This window comes from Tamandua tetradactyla, chromosome 2 (genome assembly GCF_023851605.1).
Source record: "Tamandua tetradactyla isolate mTamTet1 chromosome 2, mTamTet1.pri, whole genome shotgun sequence".
In the NCBI taxonomy this organism is placed as follows: domain Eukaryota; kingdom Metazoa; phylum Chordata; class Mammalia; order Pilosa; family Myrmecophagidae; genus Tamandua; species Tamandua tetradactyla.
Window position 1 is genome coordinate 181,422,252 of NC_135328.1, and position 8,805 is coordinate 181,431,056.

Consider the following 8,805-nt stretch of genomic DNA (forward strand, 5'->3'; position numbering starts at 1 on the left):
CAGATTCCTACTGGACACCTATCATGGACCTAGCCCTACAGGAGCCTTGAGTCGGAAGGGCCTTTCAAAGTCAATAGGCTCAGCTCCCCCTTCTTTTCCCTTTTTTAGCCAGGAAAAACGGACACCCAGAAAAGAGAAGTCATTAGCCTAAATGCATGCATGTGAATCCCTCTCTGTAAAAGGAGGAGGCAGGCAATGAGGAGCGTTTATGTCGTGTAACCGGGTGGGGCGCGTGTGCGTGTGTGTGTGTGTGTGTGTGTGAGGTCATCACACAGGGTGGGGGACCGTCGGGTCCAGCAGCTTGAAAGAGACCAAGACACCAAGACGGAACCTGAGTAGGCACAGGTATTGGCTGGGCCCCGCTGAGAGAACATGGCAGTGAACCTGTAAGTTCTCTCAGGTTCATCAGTGACCAGTGATAACCTAAGTCGGCATGATGTGCTGGCTGCATCACCGAGTTTCTGCAGTTGAATTTGACAAAGATTGAAGTTGTGCCCAGGGATTGCCTGTTATTAGTTTATAGACATGCTGTTCCCTGGCTCTACCGCCTTGAAGAAAGTGAAATTCCAGGCTAAATTAGAACATGAATACATCCAGAACTTCAAAATACTACCAGTAGGTTTTGAGAGAAATGGGTATTGACAAAATAGTTCCTGTGGACAGATTAGTGAAAGGAAAGTTTCAGGGTAATTTTTAATTCGTTCAGTGGTTGGAAAAGTTTTTTGACACAAACTTTGATGGAAAAGACTACCTATGATCCTGTATTTAGGCAAGTGGCTCCCTCCCTGTTTCTCCAGCTCTGAATAAACCAAAGAAACTTCCCAGTTCCAGCAGGGAAGCTCCACAGAGGCCCATTTCAACACAGAGAGCTACTGCCAACTCCGAAGGCTGGCCCAGGTGTGGTGACACCTGGAGTGGGCGGTGGGAATGATGAAGCTGCTGAAGTGATGTAGCAGGTCAATGTATTGAATGTATTGAAACTTGCCGCCAAAGACTTGGAGAAGGAGAGATTCTACTTTGGAAAACTAAGGAACATTGAATTGATTCATCAGGAGAAAGAGGGAGAAAACGACACTCTATTATGGAGGGTCCTGAACATGCTCTATGCCAGAGCTGAACTGGAGTAACAAGCAAGAATGAAGATACTGCCGCAGAGATTCAACAGCTCCAGGCTCTCACTCCACCCCCCACCCCTTGATAAACCCTTGTGCATAAACATCCACCCTGGGGCAGTTACGACCTTGCAGCATTCTCAGGATAAGGCTCCTTTGCCCCAACGTTCCCCCTCCCGCAGTTACAATCTTGCAGAACAAAGGCAGTGTTTTCACCAGTGGAAGTCAGCCAAACTCCCAAGGACCCACTGGTGAGAAATTTGCCTAACTCTACCCCTAACTCCCTTTAAAACCTCTACTCGAATCCAGGCAGGCGGGTGTTGCTTCCACATTGGAGCCGAGCACAAAGGATATTAAGGAATGATGAGCAACACAGACGGGATCAGGGGGTCTGAAGCTCAGTGATAACAGACAACTTTATTCTTAACTAATTCCTGCTTATATACTGTAGAGTTCAGGTGACAAAGAGCATGCATGCACCTGGCAAAAATACAGTGTGCTTACTTTAGGATGACCGTAAAGAACCTGGGGCTAAGACAAAACAAACATTCTCTCTCTCCTAGACTGTTCTCCATTAAGCAAATAAGAATCTCCACAGATTCCTACTGCCACCACTCTGATACCAGCTGTTCTCAACAAATCCTGCAGGTCTTGTTTTAACCCTTGCTCCTACATTTCTCCCTTTTTATTTTATTAGCCAAAGGTGACTGTGTCTGTCTTAGGTTGCACTTAAGCTCTGAAGAAAGGGTCTTACGCATCATTGACTACCAGTCAAGCTCTCTGACTTTGATTCGGGAGGGAGCCAGGGGTTTTTACCAGGATCATACTGTTTTTTAGCGTGGCTTTACTTAGTGGCGTGGCTTGCTACTTTGAACATTTGTTGTTTAACACAGCTGAGGAGAAGAGAAAAAGTATAAACAGCCCCAAACCTAAGCGTATAGTAGTCAAAAAGTGATGTAAATTGTACATTTGATCTTCAATATGGACCAATGCTATTTCTGTATCATTTAATCTATTATTAATTTGTTCATCAATATGAGATTGACTATGCCACAGTTCACTGATATTTCTATGCCATTCTCTAACTTAATTCTGTGTCTGTATAGTTTGATGTAATGCAGATCCATCAACCACAGCCACAATGATAATTCCAATGATTCCAATGACAGCTGCAACAATGAGTCCAGTTAGTCTCTTAGTCCTTTTTAGATATTCCATTGTCAAATGGGTTAGGATTCATGTTTCTGGAGAAGATCGCCAAGGTCTTGATATGTGCACCAGCAGCCAAATACCTCTTCTTCTCCTTGCTGCTTTAATTGTCTTATTTCCTGTAACATAAATGCTTAGAGACAAGTGAATAGAGAATAATTCTTGCAATTCTCAGGAAAACTTTATATAAATTTCTCTGACTAATGTTGTATTTATCATCCCATGGATTTGGTATAATCATCTTCTTTGTATTAAACTCTGATTTAACTTGCCTGTCCATATAGTCTCAGTTATCTCCGAGTTAGAGATGGGAGGCTCCACAGGGGGCACATCTCTTGCAATTCCATAGGAATCATTAATTATGATAACTGCTCAATCCATATGACATAACTGCCATCCATTCCAACTTTCTTTCCCATCTAATAGGCAAGTATCATTTGATTCTGTAGAGTTTAAAGAAGTATATACATAAAGGTAATTATGAGAATCATTCTTAAACTTAAACCACGTAATTCAAATACTTATTGTTATACACGGTAGTTCATTATCTATGCATATGGGTCTTTCTCTAAAAATGGAAGACATAAATTTGACACCATTCTTCCCTCTTCCTTAAGTAGTTTTGGAAGCCTTGAATCTACTGGACCTGGGAATCCTAAACTAGTATTCAGATATATTGGTAAAGTTGGACATGCCCATGTTAGGGCCTGCAGGAGAGGTGGATTAGGAATATAAACCCAATAAGTACAATTATGTCCTATAATGTACATTACCAATTTAGTTATTTTCATCAGAGTCAACATGTCTGGGTTTTATTCTTTTCAAGGGAATCCAAACCGAGTTTCCATCATCTGTAATGATAAGAGCAAATCCTCTTCCCCACACCTTCATCATGCCTGGTTTCCATAAATCATCCTTAACATTGTTTCAATAGATTGACTGCAGCTGCAGTTCTGTTTAAGTCATATCATTTTTCTTTTCCAAATTACTAAAATGTTGTTCTGCAGGAGTCTGTGATGGATTATCACAAATGTTTTAAAAATTTAAATTACACAGTCCTTTTGCTAATTGATCTGTAGGTGTACTTATTTTCACAACATCATCCTCCTGATCATCATCTCCTGCTTTTTTTTTCATGAGCATGGAATTTATTGTCCGGTTTGCTCATTCAATAATTCCTTGCCCAGAGGGATTATGTGAAATTCCTGTGATATGAGTAAAATGAAAAGTAGTACAAAATTTATGAAATTACTTTCCTGTATAAACAGGACCATTGTCCATTTTAATAGATTGAGGGTATCCTATAACAGCAAAAGCATCAAGTAAATGTGATCGAACATGACAGAAATTTCTCCAGATTGTGCAGTAGCCCAGATGAAATGAGAAAGGTGTCTATGATAACATGTACATATTGCATTTTACCAAAATGTGAAATATGAGTTACATCCATTTGCCACAATTCATTTGCCTTTTGACCTCAAGGGGATTAACCCCTGATGCAAATGGGAGTGCACAGCCCTTTACTATTAATATGAGTTAATTTGTGAAATGTCATGGAATCTTGAATTATCCCCATAACGAGCGACCAGAGGAAACATAACTGATTTAATGATTTTTGAATCTTTTCTGGAGCTATTTGCATCCCATATTGAGGTGAAATTTTTGTAATTATGTATCCCAACTTAAGTTATTTATTTACTGTCCTTTTCCCTTGCCTTAGGTTCACACTTCTGTATTTCTATTTTGAAGACTTCTTTGGATCTACTAACATAGTCCCATATCCTCGTTTTGTTTGTCCTTTCTCTACTTTAATTACTCCAAATATTCTCTCAATCTTTCTTATTTTTTGCAAAATAGCTCCTTTTTTTGAAGAAGCTTTTTTAACCTCTTTTTTTGCAATTAGGGTTACCTTTTCCCTGACTATATTTCCTGACTGTCATCCTTATGTTCTTGACTATTTCCCTTTACTATTGTCTTCCTAACAATAAAACTTAGTTTCTTTATTTTTCCTAAACTCCCTTCTGTTATTGCCCTATGCTGCCTCACTGTATTGTTATGGAAAAATGTTTTCAGCTCAGAACTTTCTTCACTCCTTTTCCCTCAATATCTCCCATCTCACTATAGGGAGTCTGCTTTAGGCTCTTCTCTGCTTTATCCACAAAGGCTTTTTCTTCAAAATACAAATAACTCTTGAATGTTATCCAAACATTATTTTTGTGATAGCACCCTAACAATGTTTTCAACACACAAACATACTCCTCCAGCCACTTATTGTGATTACCTGTTACCCTGATGCTACAAGGAAAATGCCTGCTTTACCAATCTGGCTTGCGTTACCAATATAACATGAGTCCTCTTCTATTGGCTGGACACATGTCCCTCTAATGGAGACTTTTCCTTTGTTTCTTAATATTGTTTTGGAGTTGTCTTCTTCTTCATGCCCCACGTTGGGCACAAGATGTTGCTTCCAAGTTGGAGTGGAGTGCAAAGAATATTAAGGAATCACGATTGAGACAGATGGGATCAGGGGTTCTGAAGCTCAGTGACAACAGACGACTTTATTATTAACTAGTTCCTGCTTATATAATATACATGCTTATATATAAATGGAGTCAACTCTCCATGCTATTCCTCTGCTAATAAATCTTCCTTCCCTACTGCCGGTGTCATGTCTCTTTCTCTGCTGTGTGTCTCTGACCTCACCCAGGCTGGACTTTCACTCTATGCCATAGAGGAAGGCTTTGTGATAACCTGATGAACCAGGTCCAGTGGAGTAATGAGAAGAGTATTAGCTGCCTGGACCAGCAGAGCAACAGCCGGATTCTTCGCTTAAAATCATGCGCTTATATAATCTAGGAATCCTTAGAGTGTATAATGATAGTGACTAAATGTACAAATTTTAAAAATGTTTTTGCATGAGGAAAAACAAAGGAATGTCATTACTGCAGGGTGCTGAAAATAGATGGTAATTAATATTTAAAAATTTTGCCTTAGTGTTAGGCTACAGCAAGGAATGTTTATTTGGTACGAAATTTATATTTTGACTAGTGCATTTCCTAATATAACTTAGGACAGCTTAATTGAACACCATAAGTGCATGGAACCTTGGGTAGGACATGAGATTTTGTTGGTTTGTCCAGAGTAATGCCCCAATAAATCCCAGAGTGATTTAAACAGTGAATAAAGGGATATTTGCAGAGTCCCATTTGGGGAATGGTGTGAAAGGGGGGAAATTCAACCTCCCCAAGTTGAATTCTTGATATTCTCACAAGCAGTGTGGACAATCAAAGCTATAGGCTGAGCCCCCAATCTTGGGGTTTGTTCATATGAAATTTAACCCCACAAAGGATAGGTCAAGCCTACTTAAAGTTGGGCCTTAGAGTCACCCCCAAGAGCCTCTTTCATTGCTCAGATGTGGCCTCTCTCCCCAGCCAATGCAACAATCAAACTCACCACCCTCCCCCTGTCTACATGGGACATGACTCCCAGGGGTGTGGCCCTTCCTGGCAACATGGGACAGAAATCCTAGAATGAGCTGAGACTCAGCATCAAGAGATTGAGAAAACCCCTAGAATGAGCTGAGACTCAGCATCAGGGGATTGAGAAAACCTTCTCGACTAAAAGGGGGAAGAGTGAAATGAGACAAAGTGGAGCGTCAATGGCTTTAAGATTCCAAACAGAATTGAGAGGTTATCCTGGAGGTTGTTCTTGCACATTAAATAGATATCACCTTGTTAGTCAAAATGTGGTGGAGAGGCTGGAGGGAACTGCCTGAAAATGTGGAGCTGTGTTCCAGTGGCCATGTTTCTTGAAGATGATTGTATAATGATATAGCTTTCACAATGTGACTGTGTGATTGTGAAAAGCTTGTGTCTGATGCTCCTTTTATCTGCCTTATCAACAGATGAGTAAAACATATGGAACAAAGATGATAATGGGCGAACAAATGTTAAAATAAATATAGAGTGAAATCCTGGTGATCAGTGGAAGGGTGGGGGGCATGGTATGTATGAATTTTTTTCTGTTCTCTTTTTATTTCTTTTTCCGAGTAGATGCAAATGTTCCAAAAAATGATCATGATGATGAATATGCAACTATGTGATGATATTGTGAATTACTGATTATATATGTAGAATGGAATTATCAAAATTTACGAATGTTTGTGTTTGTTTACTATTTTATTTTTCTTGGTATTTAAAAAAAAAATTTTCATTAACAACAAAATCATGGTGCTTAGCTATAAAGTACTCCCTTTTATTATTCTTAGAGGACTCACTGGTCTCTTTTCATAAGCAAAAAGAATCTCATGTTGGTGATGGTGGCCTCTGCTGATGGCTAGTTTGCATCAGCCCGTTCCAATGTGCAGGGTGCAGGGTCCTTCCTGGGGGGGTACAGAGCCCCTCAGGGGGCAAAGTTCTGGCATGAAGCATCACAGCGGATCACAAGGATCTCATCCATAATACGTCTTTCCACTTCCACGGGCTGTGGATGGTGACCTCCTCCAGAGACCAGAGCATCAAGGTCTGGCATAAAAGTGAAAGTGGAGATTGGCATTGGATTGCTAATGGGAAGACGGTGGATCTGTGTGGCATGTGACGTGGGCCCACCCTGAGTTTGAGCAGATTTTAACTTCCAATTCCTTTGATGGAACAGTGGCTGTTTGGGAAGAAATAGTAGGAGAATCGAATGATAAACTGCGAGGACAGAGTCACTGAGTATTAAATAATATCATTAATGTAAACCAATTCTACAAAGAGAACAACTTCAGTGGCTAGCAGAACATGAGTTTCTCCGATGTGACATTTGCTCCCCAAGTATATGGGTCTTATGTTAGCAACCTGTTCAGCAGATCATATCATGAGAATATATAAGGCACCAGATGGTATGAACTTCAGTCAGTGGTCCCTGAAGTACTGTGTGTCATGTAAGCTAAGCTGTAGTTGTATTTCCTGGAACTCTTCAAGCTCCTGTGCTCATTCTCCTGTGATAGCTGTAGGAAGTGATGTCAGTTGTCATGGTCAGGTTCATGTGTCAACTTGGCCAAGTTGTGGTACCTGTTTGTCTGGGTGGGGAACTGCTGGCCTGTCTGTTGCAATGAGGATATTTCATAGAATTAGATCATCATCATGTAGGCTGTACCCACAGCTGATTCCATTTGTAATCAGCCAAAAGAGAGTGTCTCTTTTGAGACACTCTTCTGCAATGAGTAATGCTTAATGAAATCACAGAAAATTTTTAAAGAAGATTCAGAAGAGGGAGGCTCTATTCCTGCTTTGGTGGTAAGCCTCTCCTGTGGAGTTTGTCCATGGGAATCGTCATCTTCACAACCTGCCCTGCGGATTTTGGACTCTGCATTCCCGCGGTCATGTGAGATACTTTTATGAATTTTATATTTGCGAGTATTCCCTGTTGATTCTGTTTCTCTAGAGAACCCTAACTAAAAAACAGTGGTCCAAATGCAATGGTCAAGATGCGGATTTTTAAATATAATGAAAACATCAGGAAATATGCAAAAGCAGAGATGCTTATGACTTTCACTGATCCTGTACATGATATTGCATTTGCTCCAAATTTGGGGAGGTCTTTCCATAATCTGCCTATAGCAACCAAGATGTGAGGATTTTTCCTTTAAAACCTGTGAGGAAAAAACTTAATTCCTCTGGTGGGCCAACAAAATTCTAAATCCATGTAGCAGCTCAGTTTGATAATCATAATTCCCAGGTCTGGTAAATGAGTTGGAATATAATGGAAGTAGTACTAGCATCTTCAGAAGATGATAGCTATGTAAGACTTGGGAAGCTAATCATGTGGACAACTGGAAATGTACTGGTATTTTGAAATGTAATAGGAGCCCACTCAATAGGAGTTCTCAGTTGGGAAACTCAAACTCTTCCCTAGGTTCAAATATTCCAAATATACAAAATTCATTAAAAGGATCCTCTGCTGGCAGGAAGCACAGCTGAGTACAAGCTAATGGGGAAACTTTGCAGTTTGCTTCTTGTGGAATGCACATGGGAATGGAGAACGAGCTCCTTTTCCCCTCCCTAGCACTGAGTGTCCTCTTCCAAGATACACCAGCAGCCTGCTGGCTATGGAACACAGTCCAAAAGGACTTTGAACAACTGTGTATTTCATTTTTTGTGCTAGTCAGTTTATTGCACCATTTGAAACTTTTGAAATATAAATGGAGAGGCTTTTTGTTGAAGCATTACCACCAAAATTTTTTTTTAATGTTCTTGAACAGTCCTTAAACAGGAGTTTAAGCATGAAAAGGGTATCATACTGGTAAATAGTGGGGAGGAGGATAAATATCACTTGATTCCATTTGGAGAATATAGGCTTGTTTCTTTACTTTTCTGAAACAGTATGCTAAAAAGATGAGTTTTTATCATTTCAAATTGAAGACTGAATAAATAATTTTCATAAGATTGTCTTGAGTGCTAAATTGTTTACCTTCGTAGAATTGGTTTATATTAATGATGTT

At 40.0% G+C, this 8,805-nt stretch overlaps 1 pseudogene; it reads left to right on the top strand.

Moving 5' to 3' along the window:
- Positions 1-5,075: 5,075 nt before the first annotated feature.
- On the top strand, positions 5,076-8,284 carry LOC143658090 (nucleoporin SEH1-like; annotated as a pseudogene).
- Positions 8,285-8,805: the final 521 nt, after the last annotated feature.